Here is a 14,270-nt window from a genome sequence, read left to right as displayed (position 1 = left end):
GGCGTCAGGATGACTTGAATGCTTGCAAATGGATTTCTTCAATCCCTACAGGAAGTAGTTTACTGTCAGTTGTTTCAGCTATCATGTCCATCATATTGCTGCTAAGGGTATAACATGAAACAAATAAGCATGGGACTGTTTAGATTGGTTGGGGACCATCTGCTACACACTTAAGAATTTCAATCAGTGTTGTATACATACTTACATCCTTCACATCCCAAATCTGCATACTGACACTTCCCTTTATCTTAAGAAACACATGAAAGCATTTACTGACAGATCTCTTCAGGCTGACACATACTGTTAATCATCTTCATATGACTGGCCTGTGCAGCTGCACCTTTGTAGTTGTAATTTATTTACATGCTTCAAAGTTAAAGGCCTTTTTAATGTGGTATTTCTATTACTCCTTTTTCCAACCGCCGTATGCACAGTCAGATACACTCAGTAGTCGGGCGTGATAAAGACAGAGGGCCTGTCACGCCGCCAGATAGGAGCAAGCACAAGTCTTTGTCTTCTGTTGCCCTGAATCAAACAGATATATATTTAGACCTGCTGCTCTGTGCTGTACAAACCGAGCGGTATTCCCCTCTCAATCTGTACGCCTGTGTTCCGCCGCTGCAGCACAGCCAGGGGTCTTCCACACTGTCAGAGGCTTTGTTGAAAGAATACCCACACTGAATCAATCCCTTATGTAGTGGACACAGGAGCCGATTCACAGCGATAGGTTCCTCATAGCTGATCCATTTTTTTTTTTTTTTTGTGTACAAAGCCTGCTGTTGTGCAGACAGGAGCCAAGCTGTCTTCCCATGACCAGCAGGACCGGCCATGGCTAAAGCAGTGTCAGGGCGCTTAGACGAGCCTGTGTCACGGATAACAGGACATGAGTGGCCACACTGGCTCACGCTGCTGCTGTGGAAAATAGCAAGCGGCTTGTCTCTGAAGTGACCCAGAGTATTTGATAACAGGGATGGAGAGCAGCAGACAGGAGAGGACGGGGGATATCTACGAATTGCGGATTCAAGTGGAAGAATCAAACATTGGTTGTCACAAGTGCAATTGGAATCTCCATTCAGACACAAAAACCTCTGGTACCTGAACCCTGCTGGCCCATCCTCACAGCTATATGAGCACAGAAACAAAGTGGTGTTAAGCCCCTTTTTGGACATTCTGCACAGTACCTCTGTGATTATCTGCCGGCTGTCTTCTAAGCCCCAGGCACAGTAAGCTTCAGTGTCCTCATTTGGGACTCTGAGTGACAATATGCAGCAATGTTTTTCACTGCAGTACAGTAGACATCATGCTTGTTGCTCTTTAGGCCTGAGAGTCAAATTCTCTTAAAAAAAAACGACAAAAACAACTCATTTATAAATAAATCTTGACCTTAGCCGAGCATACAAGCAATCTAATTTAATGCTAACCATAGCCCTGAAAGACTGCATCGCTCTCACCATGCTGTGCTCGTGTCACATGGGAAAGAGTCACTGAAAGAAAAGCTTATCTCACCTTTTTTTAAAAGGTAAGTGGAGGAATTCAGGGTTTTGTAATGGAAATTGATTTCTCTTTCTCTTTTTAAGGATGGCAGTATCTGCCAGTCAAGTGGTCGATCCGCCACCAGACTGAAATACCTCAATAACGTGTCTCGCTGTTGGTTTCCATAAAATCAAGTGAAGACATTCAAGGTTCACTGCGGATTTTTTCTTTTTTTTCCCCATATCTTGTTTTTCTTTTCTTTGTGTTAAGTACTAAGTGTTATGACAGAAACGTTAGCATGATAACATCATGCTAAAGCGTTCGTTCATTAGCAACACTGCTGCGTCTAAGTGTATGAACTCACTGAAAGCAGCACAACGGTTAAATCTAGCTACTTTTTGGACGCCTCACGTCTCTCTACATAGTTGTGTTGTAGTTTGTTTGTCTCCCAGTGATTATTTTACAAGTAAATGTAGGTGAAATCACAACAAAGCTGTTGACTTATGTGATTATAAAATCAAGATTTTAGCAACAGCGCAGCAGCTTGGAAGTGACTACCGGTTAACATGTAGTGTTAAGGGGCCGTGTTTCAGTCACTGTTTAAAACCGTAGACTGTGAATAAAGATGGACGCAGCCTCCGTGACATCACCCACAGGGTTCTGAAGAGTGAGCTGTTCTGTCGACGCCGTCTTGGCAGTGCCTGACTCCGCCTACCTCCCAGCTAGTCCAACAATGGGCAAAGAGGTGAGGCGTGAATGACGTTGTAAGCATACGCTCACCCACCGCTCACTCAAAGAGGTCACACCCCCCATTATACATAACTTTAAGTCTTAGCAAAATGTAAACAGTTGAGTTATATAAACAGTTGTCATGAAGGAGGAAATGAACTATAGAGATCAATGATAGGACATCTATGGGGAGCCTATGGGGATTGACTTGCTACTTAATTTTTCAGCCCCAGAGGACACCTTTAACTGGAATTCCTCTGTATTAAAATAATATACTGTTTATGTGAGCACAGACAGTAAAAGCACACAGATAAAAGGCCTGAAAGCAGCTGACTCCAGGCAGAATGCAAACACAACACAATGACATCAGTTGTTTACAGCAGTTCCACAACAGCTCTCAACTACGTCTTCAATTTCGCACATCGACCATACGCGGTCCAGCCGTAAGATTTAATCTAGTGTATGGCTGACTCACTTCATGCATGTCAAACAGAGACTTGACGATCAGAAGTTATCAAAACTGACAGATTTTTTTTTATTTTTATCGTAGCCTCTCAACAACTGCAGATGCTTCCAGACATATGGCCAAACGCATAACTAGATATGACTCAAGTGTTCAGTGACAGTGAAGCTGGTTTCAGTTAGCGTTCCTCATACTTCTGCATTTCCTTCCTTGTAATTTGCCACACTGTATTGATGCACCCCCCTCCACCTCCTCCTCCTTTATCAAGCGGACAGAGGGTCTCTTCAACTCACACAGTCCAAACTCCAAGTGGCTAAGGAACACAAAGAGGGATTGAGATGACGGGTGCGGCTGAGTCGAGGAGGACAGAGGAAGAAGTGTCACACAGGGGACAAAGACAACACCATCTGACTGCAGATGATTGTTTCAGTCATTAGCATGGGTTTGGGCCTTCACAGACATCTCAGCAGGGCTTTTCTCTGCTGACATAGGCAAAGCTTTTATTGAGCAAATGATGATGTTGAAGTGTAGCTAATACGACTATATCCTCTTCTCCTTGTTCCCACGATGACAATATATTCCTTTTTTCTTTTAAACACAAGTTTGTTTTAAAATATTTGTCAAAAATACTAGACAGACAGACTAAGACCTACAGTTTGATGGCAGTAAAGTGGTGCAATTTGTGTCAAAAAAGGGCTCCACCGCTGACAAAATCCTTCTAACAAAGAGTCAAGCATGAACATATAAACTGTGTCTGTGATGACGGAGAGTTGCTGTCAGCTCAGAGAAATCTGCACTGACACAAAGAATTTTCTGGAGTGAGGAGAGATTTAATAAAAACTTGTGAATCTATTGTTACTCTGTCATCTCTTTGTCATCTTTTACCACACTGCTTCACCAGGATTCAGTCTGACAGCATTGTATTTTATTATATAATACTTTTTTTTTTTTTTGTTTCAAATATTTCTATCCCGATCCCCAAAAATCACAGCCCCAATTACTGGCTGATTTAGGCAAAGAGTCATTGCTCCTCCTGTGAGTAATATCCAGAGAGACGCATCATTCAGCCACTTGAACAATGAAAGGACCAAGATAACTAGAGCCAAACTTTGCAAGCTCATCATATAAGAAGTTGTGCAAAGCATTAAGTCCTTACTGCAATGGCCCACGTTCGAGACATTCCCCCCTCTATCTATCCTCGACTTTCCTGTCTCTCTCTCTCCGCTATCACAATAAAGGCCAAATATATAAATACATATACACTGAACAAAAATATGAATGCAACACTTAATAAACACAAAATGCGTCTTTCTCTTAAATTTTCTTCACAGATTTGTTTAAATCTGTGTCAGTGATCATTTCTCATTTGTCAAGATCATCCGTCCACCTGGCAGGTGTGGCAAACAGTGGGTGTCAGGCCATAATTCATTTTATGGTAAGCATTATCTCTACAATATATTTGTATTCTGTAATCATATACACATAAACAGTACATATATCCGTACTGCTATTGCAAACAGAACATTTCCTGCTGCTGCTTAAAAATGAATCAACAAAACAAAGGAGCATTTTTATGCAAACAACGTGAGTTTATTTGGCTTGGTTTGGTTTAATCAGACTTAACTGGTTTGGCAGCATTCACACAACTGCTTTGAATCAAATATTACCAAATCCTGATTGGTGCATGGAAATAAACATCACATTTTTCCAACTCGCACACTTCAAACCAGCATGAAAAGTCCAGACAGAAACACAAACACAGGAATCTTTCATGTCAAATATCCAAAAGTGTTCAAACTTTGGCAGAAAATAGCATTTTCACACATGGCGAGAAGCTGATTGAAATTTCAACAAAGTCACCTTGCAGGTGCTCAGAAAGAACCATTTGAGTAATGGAAGCAGCATTCTGTGTAAATAATAAAATTAATAGGTAGATATTAAAAAAATAAATAAAAAAATAAATAAATTTGTATGCCAAGTGGTAATGAAGGTCACATGAAATAATCTTGTTTATTACAAACCATCTCCCACTGTAATATTAATCGCTTCCAAATAAGGCTACAGATAAAGCCTAGGTGAAAACAGTCGTCTCCAGAGGGGGCTATGCAACATCTGATCATTTTCAGACTGCACATCATCTCTGCTAGAGGCTAGAGGCTAGAGGCTACATTAGCCGCCGCTAGTGTAACATAATCAAAAAGATTCAAGTCAAAATCCCGCTAAATGGGACAACTATGCCACCTACCATTGTAAATCTGTACCTGCATTGAGTACTAACGGCAAAGGATTATGGGTAATCCTCAACGTAACGGTCGATTGAAAATAATAAATGAACTTGAAAAGCACATAAAAGTTGAGCTGGCTTTATTTAGTATGATAACATTTGTTTTAGATTAAATTCTCCATGTTTATTAAGTTTAACATTATTATGTGTCCGCGCTGGCGACAGTCGGAGCCATATTGTTTTCGGGTTGTCCGTCTGTCCCATTCTCATGGGCATGATATCTCAGTAAGGCCTTAATGGAACTTCTTCAAACTTGGCACAAACATTCATTAGGAGTCACTGATGAACTTATTAGATTTTGGGGGTCAAAGGTCAAAAGTCACCTCACAAAACACAGCTTTGGCCTTGTGAACGCGATATCTCAGTAACAACTTGAGGGAATTTCTTCAAACTTTGTACAAACATTGAGTTGGACTCAAGGAAAAACTCAAGGGAATTCACATACATTTTGCACAAATGGTCACTTGGACTCAAAGATGAAGATGAACAATAATGTGATGCACCCGAGTCTCTTACTAAAGCAGTCTAGTTGCATTGTTTGTAACATAGGCACCAGGTTTTGGCAAGTAAAAGGCAGGCATGGAATAAAATAGACTCTGGTACTTCTATATCTGCATTTTTTTTTTTGAGTATTCATTTAAAATTATGTTACTTCAATTAAACTGTACATGTAAAGCCAAACTAGGAACAAGAGTTGAAAACTAGCCACAGCTAAAGACTGTGCAACACATAAGTGTCATGCTCTGTATCGGAACTATTAAATAAATAAATAAACTAAACTAAAAAAGAGAATATATTTCTTTCAACAGAGGCAGTTTTATTTTGTTTTGAGTTGTTTAGATTTCAGTGTGAAGCGAAAGTTTAGAGTTTGCATGTAGGGGTTAATTTTGTGCATATTTTCGCTTTGCACTGGTTTGAGGTGGCAGCTAAAAACAGCTTTGGAAGCTGCTCAGGGTAAAATTGAAGTCATGATTTCAAAACATTGTGCCGATAACAGCTTCAATATGTACAACCTTCAGCTTTCATGTTGACAACATAAATACTTTGGTTGTCAACACTGGTGCACGGCGCCATATCAGCGTCTAATCCACGCTTGTCGTCTCTGATAAGATAGAGCATTGTGAATTTCTGACAATGGGATGCGGCTTCTTAGAGAGACAACAGCCTGCAACAACAGTGTTTGGTACACAAGATGTAACATGAGCTGTCAGCGTGTCAGGAGCCAGGTAGCCTGCTGAATCTTCCTGAAATACTAGTTCCCTAACCAGCTCATTGGTATGACACAGGCTGTCTTTGCCTCATGCCCTCTGCTGTGCTCTTTCCAGGCAGCCTGATTATGTAAGCTGTTATCCAATCGAAGCCTGTCTGGATCGCACAGTCCTCTGTGTGCCTGTTTGTTTGCATAGTATATAGCTGAGAGCAGTACAAAGAAACCTGGATATTTGAAAGAGTTTTATGTAACTAAAAGCCACACAGTGTGCCATCACAATACCTGCATGCAGTGACTGCAAATACACTTGGCACTGATGTAAGGTGAGAGACAACGCGCAGTATAATCATAGATGTGACAGTTTGGGTATACAAATGATCCATGTGGGTGTTATTGACCAAGCTTGATTCAGAAAACCACCCGCTGCTCTGATTCTCATGAAAGCCTGAGTGTGCTGTACTTGCAGAGATGATCGAATTGGGATGAAAGCCAAATAGTGGGTAGAGAGTGAATGGCAGGTTCCCACTCAAAGAGCATAATGTCCACCTTTAGAGGCGCGAGAGGGAATGCTCAGTTACACTTGAAATGTTGAATGCCTTCTTACAAGTAGGTATGAACCATGATTACTGGTAAAAGTGCAAACTCACAAGGGGACAGCTAAGGGCCACAGTGCACATATGGCCCATTTCTGCCGCCAAAGAGCCCCAGGAACTAAGCAGATCCACTAGAGCAGATATGTAGTTGCCTTTTTTTTTTTTTTTTTTAAATGACAATATAGGATCCTTACGGCCTTCTTTATTTACTGCTAATCTTTTAAAATGTGTGCCATTACCCACATTTGTGCAGCTGTATTTGTTTAAATGTATTCTCCAAATAACCCAGACCCTACTACGAAGCCACAGGAACTAAACTGAAAGCCTATTACACCTAAATTAGCGTCTATAAGCATGCTGTTTTTAGTCAAAAGCAACTGACTCCCAATACAGAAATGTAATATATAACATATATGTTCCCATATCAAGCCTGATGTTGCCCTATATGTCACCTATAAGGTGAAATATTATCAGATATATACATGGTGGCCAAATGACATAGACGTTGCTTCACTCTGACCAAGCACATATAACTGTTTAGTACTCAAAATAGCTGCAGGTAAGTCACACAATGCCAGTGTTGGATCTCTAAGCTGATGGACTGACTGTGGTGAGCTGATGACTTACCGTGGCGGGAAGGTGGACTGACCGTGGTGAGCTGATGGACTGACCGTGGCGGGCTGATGGGCTGACCGTGTCCGGCTGACAGGAGAGTCCTCTCTCTCCATCCCACGTCGTCGTTAAAGAAGCTACCAGGGTTCACTTGGCTACCCGGAGCGCTGGCTGGTGACACTGATTGTCTCTAGTGATCCAAAGAAACTTCCAGACTTTATCCGAGACACTTGCAGTCTGTCTGGCAGTTTATAATAGCTAACTTAGCTAGCTAGCTTAAAAGGCTAATAATAACGCAGTATCAGCTATCGCGTCTATTATTGAACTTCTCACAGTACACGTACAAATGTTCACTGGTTAGCAGTCTTGTGCTCTGATGTATCCATCGCATTAACTGACACACCAAACTTTCTCCTTGTTTTACAACAGTTTTCAGTCTTTTCTCCCCTCACTCTTACTCCGAGCATCGCTAACCACCTTTAGCTCACTTTGTTTTTTCCGCTCGACCCCTCGTCAACCTCGTCAGGTCCCGCCCCCCAGCCAATCACGATGCAGGAAAAATGACAGGACAACCAACCACATACGGTAAAATCCAACATATTAGGTTGTACTGTTAGCTCCACATTCTCACTCCTGTAACGTATAATGCAAACAACCTAAACCTATTTAAAGTGGCAGAAATGTTTATATAGGACTGAACATGATGATACTGGCCACAACATATTTATTCTGAGTACGAAAAGAAAATTAGCTAAATTAATTAAGATGTACTGTTATTTATGGACAGTTTAAATTGCCCTGGGGCTACATGTAAAAAAAATTTAAAAAATAATTTTTAGATGGTATACCATGTTGCACACATATCTTAGTATATAAAGACATAAATAACCATATAGAATTTTTTTTTTTATTTATAAGAAATTCTGTATGGTTTTATATGTCCTCCCATTCTGGGAAAATGGTCTCTGTCATTTGGACCATACTGTATATAATATCAACATATATTGACAGGATTGGGGATGGATGTACATTTATGTAACATATGTCTTCAATATAAGCATACATACAAAACATACACATTTGTATGGGCTAGACTTATATATCAATGTATGAAGTTTTTCCAATTTCTAATAGGTTTCATATATAATTTTTACATGTATGTTTTTCTTTTATATGTGCATATAAACACACACACAAATTCAAACAGCGATCTGTTAGCTGCCATGTAAACTAGTAAAATGGATCCGTCTGTTTAATCCTCGGGTTGGTGCTCCTGTAAGTACTCCTGAGATGCTTTGGCTGTTGATTGTGTGTTTTTAAAACGTATTCCCGAACGAGCTCACTGCCAGTGAAAGGTGTACCCGCTGTTTTTCTGGTTTAACAGTACCATGCTGGTCAGGTTTCAGGTCTGTAAACAGTGTTTGTGCTCTGAAAGACGTCACAGCACTGACAAGGGACGAAAATTGACGTGTTCACCCGAGTGTTTACTGCTGATCACCAGTGACCACTACAGAGTCATCTGACCCGGGAGTGAATGCAGATTGAACCCTTTCACACTGACGACAAAAGCCCAATGTTAGTGGGTGTTAGAGTTGTCCAGAGGTGTCCAAAGTTAAAGGGGCTTAAGAAACTAAAAATTCCTTGTGTGCATTCCTCCAATCACAAAATCTTGCCTCCAGGAACAGGGACTTTTTTGGGGCCAAGAACTAAATTTAGATTCTGGTTCCCATGGTCAAAATGCAGATAAGATTCCTGGGTTCTTGAAATGGTCCCAGGGCTCCTTGAAATGTTCCTGTGGTAGAAATGAGACCTGCAGAGGTGAAGAGGGAGAAGATTTTATCTTCAAGACCAGTCAGTGACATTAAGGGCTGCTATCACCACTTATAGTTCCTGGGTCATCAGAAAACAGTATCTCCAGCTGGGGCACCCCAGTGGCTCACCTAGAGCGCGTACCACTTAGGTTCAGTCCTTACTCCAGGGGCAATGGGTTTAAGTCAGACCCATGGCCTTTTTGCTGCATGTCATCCCCAACTTTCCTGTCACTCTCTCACTGTCCCTATCCAATTAAAGGCAAAAAATACAGTACCTGCAGAACACTGATAATTTTGGGGCCAGGAACTACGGCCCAGAGCTAAAGGGATTAGTATCAAATGAAGTGCTTGTTGGATGGTCGAATGTCATCTGCAACCCCCTCTCTTTAACATTTCTGACCTCAAAATCGAAGCAAGGCTGTGTCCAACAATTTTTGTAACTTTCTGAAACAGACAATTTGACAATTATCCACTAAATACAGTGATTGTTTTGCTGCATTCAGACTGACTCCTGAGGGGACCCCTCTGTGGCTCTAACCTTTGTACTCTTAATCACCGGGCATGGTTTGCACAGATAGGAATGAGAATTCAGTCCTGCCCCTCTAGTTGCTCCTGGCAATGTAAAACAAGTTGATCCTACTCATTTTAGTATTGATTCTGCTGGTGCGTCTTCTAGAGAAAATTGTTCCAACTGCTTGATTATTGCAGCGAGTCTGTGTTCATTTAGTCATGAGGTGCGAAAAAGGAACAGCTGATTCTGTAATCAGAGTCACACAGTGCTGGATCAATATGGTTCAAGACACATTGCAGTAGAATATGGCTCTGCTAACTCCAAGCCCACTCGCCAGGGCCATGCTTCATAATCAACTGCTCAAATAACAGGAGATGTTGGTTTTTATTTTTGCTCCTCTATTAAAAGGGCCTCAATGGCCAGCAATCATTTTTAGCGTTCACTGTATCCTGTGTGAAATGGACATAAAATAAGGATGAGCAGCTGCTGGCATCAAAAGGTATCAGTCAAATGGAGCAGAGAGACTAAAATAAAAGGACAGTGGAATGAGGACAGTGGGATCTTTGCTGCCTTTCTCTCTGGTCTCTGTCAGTTCAGTCAGCTGTGATTTCCATATCAATATTTGAGTGACACTGAATAATTTAGAGGCGTGCAGTGACACAACGGGATGCAAGGCTGAGTGGCGCCCTGCCACCGCTCTTATTGTTTGTGTGTGTCTATGTGTGTGAGTGTGTGTGTCTATGTGTGTAAGTGTGTGTGTGTGTGTGTGTGTGTGTGTATCTGTTTTGCCGGTTGCATTTAGAATATATATTTGGAAGTCAACTGACAGAAATTGAAAAAGCAATCATGTATGTATGTGTCAGCACTGGTAGAATAGGCTCTCAAATGGCCTGCCAAGGAGCCATTTGCTTCCATGAGAGCAGCTCTGACTAATACAACTCAACAGCTCAAGGAACAGTCATGGGTAATATTTATAAACCAAACATTCGTAGGAAGATTGATGACATCTGAGCACAACTTATTTTCCATAGTATTGCGTAGAACATTCATAGAGTAGAGGAAGGAAAACATGCCACAGAAATAGCATCCTTTTTTCTTTTTTTTTTAATAGAATACAAAGATGATTTATCGTAGGTATGTGTGATTTTGTCAGCGTGTAGAGAACATACGCACGTATGCTCTGCCAGAGATCTTCTGGGATTAGTGAAAGTATAGGACGAGTCATATTTTTAGTTGTCAGACTGTAACACTGTATTTCACTTTGGGTGACAATTACATAAAACACATTGAACACATTTTAAAACTTAGTTAATGTCATGTTGGTCACAACAGCCAACATTCACTGTCTGATTTATTCTTTGTAAGTACACTTAAAGCGACTATCTTCAACGTTCTACTTTGTTCCGACTTAAAAATCTCGGCCCACATCCGACCCCATAACAATACAACGGCCAAATAATATCTTCTCAGAGCATTTTTCATTTTAATTATAATTATGAACATTCAGGACTGAACCTTAAGCAGGAGAAGCTTAATTTTTCTTCTTGGTTTGACGGTGCAGAGATCACTTGTCGATTCACCATCTGTCTCTTGACTCTTTCCTTTTAACTCTTAAATCAAAGTGATAGGCCTTAATATGAGAAAAAAGAAAACAATGAAAGGTATTTGTAAATGTTTGTTTTTTAGGTTTTTAAAAATCATTTCATTTTAAAACATTTAAAAACATTACAATTGTTTTTTAATTATATCTTTTCACCAGAATTGTACTGTTTTGCAAATTATTTGTTGGCACGCTTGCAATATCTTTGTGGCCCAACAGTAGGCCACGGCCCACAGGTTGGGACCCACTGCTCTATGGATTAACATTGGCTATATCTGTTTCTCTCAGTCACTTCTGCTTCCCAACACTGTCAAATCCCTCCATTCACATTTGGGTGGAACAATCATTGGGTGCCTTTCTTTAAGTTTCATTGCCATGTTTCTTTCAGAAATACTACTGCACAATCTTGCATAGCAATTAACACATTCATCTACGACCTCTGTGACTCACCTTTTCAGTTGTTTCTGATTCTGTTAGTGTTTTCGTGGATGATGCAGTGATCACTGAGGAAAATCCTGCTCATTCACACATTTAGAAAAAGAAAGTCTCGCTTTGACCCTTGACAACTCTCTGGTAAAATAAGCTCAAAACATCAGACACAGATCCTGATCTCAAGGTCAGCCGTCAGCCAACCAACCAGACAGCATGAATGGAGAAGCGAGAGCCATTACGTTCTCCTCACAATATTTTTATTGCTCTGGTGCTTGTTCATCGAGCCCACAGGCTGCCAACAACCTCTCTAGACAATGCTCTAACAACTTTCAGGGTAACCCTCACCAGTACCTCACATGGGGATCGACGTGAACCAGCCAGTCAAAGCTGTTGCCCCTCACCTTTTAAAGCTGATTGCCACAGGTGCATATTCAATTATATACATATGAAATCATCATCGTCATTATATGATTCACTTTTACATCAGTCACGTCAGTTCATTTATATGCCATATAAGCACATACGGTATAAGCAAAGCACAGACAAGTCTAATAGGTCAGCTGCTTATTCATTATGAGTTATTAGATTATGATTGACTCTCTTGTTTTGCTGCATTTTAAGATGCTTTTTATGAGGAAGTAACAAACTGTGATTCACAGCTCAGCTAACAACGGCGCTTAGTCATCAGTGAGGCATGTTGGAAGCACTGGCTTTATTCTGCCTCTCTGCATTTCACTTCATCCCATTTTTACTGAGGTTCGTTGTACAAATGAGTACAATATACTAATTATATAGTAATGTACTAATTCTGGCCCCAGTCAACAGATGACTGTTTAATTAGTACAATATACACTTATCTGTGTACTTTGCCTTAAGTCCATATCCATGAAGAAATCAGAAATAACAAAAAATACAACTTACTTTTTTTCAAATTTTCACTTTAAAACTTTTCATCCAAGATGCCATTGGATTGTAACTCACTCATATTCCTTTCATCCTTGGTGCTGGACTCTGGTAGTTTTTATATACAGTTTTAATATACCAAAGTATTGACAGATGGCTATCCTCTTGTGAAGTATCCAACATTGCTGGACACCTCACGAGAGGGTGAAGAGCAGCACGTATTAAATGACTTCCCACCCTAAAGATATGTGGATGAGAGGAGTACTTCTCGATGTTTGGAAAAGTCATTGTGTTTTGAAAGTCAAAGCCTCCGAAAGAGCTGTTTTCATGCCGAAATAGCTCAGTTGGGAGAGCGTTAGACTGAAGATCTAAAGGTCCCTTGTTCGATCCCGGGTTTCGGCAGCTAATTGGATCTCTTTAGACAAAGCAATTCCTTGAGGGTTAGAGCTGTTGACTTTTAAGGGCCTTATATCATGGAGGCAAGGCCATGAGCCGCAAAACACAACACACACTCCCACATCAATGAAGACAGAGAAAACAATCACATTCATTAACAGCGTTTCTATTGCCTAACGTGGTTCCCTGTGTATTTTTTTTTATTACATCATTATGTGTTTACAGCAAAGAGACATCGGTGAGCGAAACATGGATGGATTTGCATGCACTGCATGTCGCTCTCAAGTGGAGCAAGTTGCTTTGTTAATATCAACTCAGAATTTTGAATCCGAATGATAGAAGGTAACATTTGTTGTTTGTGCAATGTTTACTGAAAAATCTCTGTGTGGCAGTCTATAGCCTCCATACTTGCTTAAAAGCATGCCGAAATAGCTTGGTGTGGTTGTAACCTTGGTAGCAGCTACTCTTGATTTCCCCATAACTAAAGAGCGATGAACTTCTCCAGATGAACTTAATTGCTCTTTTTGCTAATTCAAAAGAAAAACAATTGAAGGTAACTCTTGTGGTATGTGAAATGTTTACTGAAAGAGCTGTATGTTTGGCTCATCATGTGTGTGGTACTAAATAGCCTCCATACCTGCAGAGCAGCATGCCGAAATAGCTCAGTTGGGAGAGCGTTAGACTGAAGATCTAAAGGTCCCTGGTTCGATCCCGGGTTTCGGCAGCTGATGGCCAATGTTAATGACACATTACCTTGATGTTTAGAGCTGTTGACTTGTATCGCTCTTGGACCCTTCTCTGGTGAGTTTCCTGAATGTGTTTCTATAGTCAGCTCATTAAGACACAACTTGTGAAAGTGTCTTTCTGTCGACATTTAATTTCCATCACCTTCCTGAGCATATCACTTGTTTGCTAATTATAACAATGGTGTGGTTGTAACCTTGGTAGCGGCTACTCTTGATTTCACCATAACTAAAGAGCGATGAACTTAATTGCTTTTTTTGCTCGTTTAAAAGAAAAACTATAGGAGGTAACTTTTGTTGTATGTAAAATATTGACTGAACAATCTGTATGTTTGGCTCATCATGTGTGTGGCATTCTGTAGCCTCCATACTAGCAACAAAGCATGCAGAAATAGCTCAGTTGGGAGAGCGTTACACTGAAGCTGATGGTCAGTGTTTTCATGACCCATTACCTTGATGGTTAGAGATGTTGACTTGTATCGAGTCTGGGACCCTTGTCTGGTGAGTTTC

At 40.6% G+C, this 14,270-nt stretch overlaps 2 non-coding genes across 2 annotated transcripts; both read left to right on the top strand.

Moving 5' to 3' along the window:
- The first annotated feature begins 12,950 nt into the window (after positions 1–12,950).
- On the top strand, positions 12,951–13,023 carry trnaf-gaa (transfer RNA phenylalanine (anticodon GAA)). Its single transcript has one exon. It is a non-coding gene; the product is annotated as a tRNA-Phe (tRNA).
- A 645-nt stretch (positions 13,024–13,668) lies between these two features.
- Positions 13,669–13,741, top strand: trnaf-gaa (transfer RNA phenylalanine (anticodon GAA)). Its single transcript has one exon. It is a non-coding gene; the product is annotated as a tRNA-Phe (tRNA).
- The last annotated feature ends 529 nt before the right edge of the window (positions 13,742–14,270 follow it).

The sequence above is a fragment of the Seriola lalandi genome, unplaced genomic scaffold (genome assembly GCF_002814215.2).
Source record: "Seriola lalandi dorsalis isolate HSWRI2012SDOR001 ecotype SW California unplaced genomic scaffold, Sedor1 jcf7180002054505, whole genome shotgun sequence".
Classification (NCBI taxonomy): domain Eukaryota; kingdom Metazoa; phylum Chordata; class Actinopteri; order Carangiformes; family Carangidae; genus Seriola; species Seriola lalandi.
Note: the sequence above shows the minus strand (reverse complement) of the source record. Positions and strands in the feature narration are given on the sequence as shown.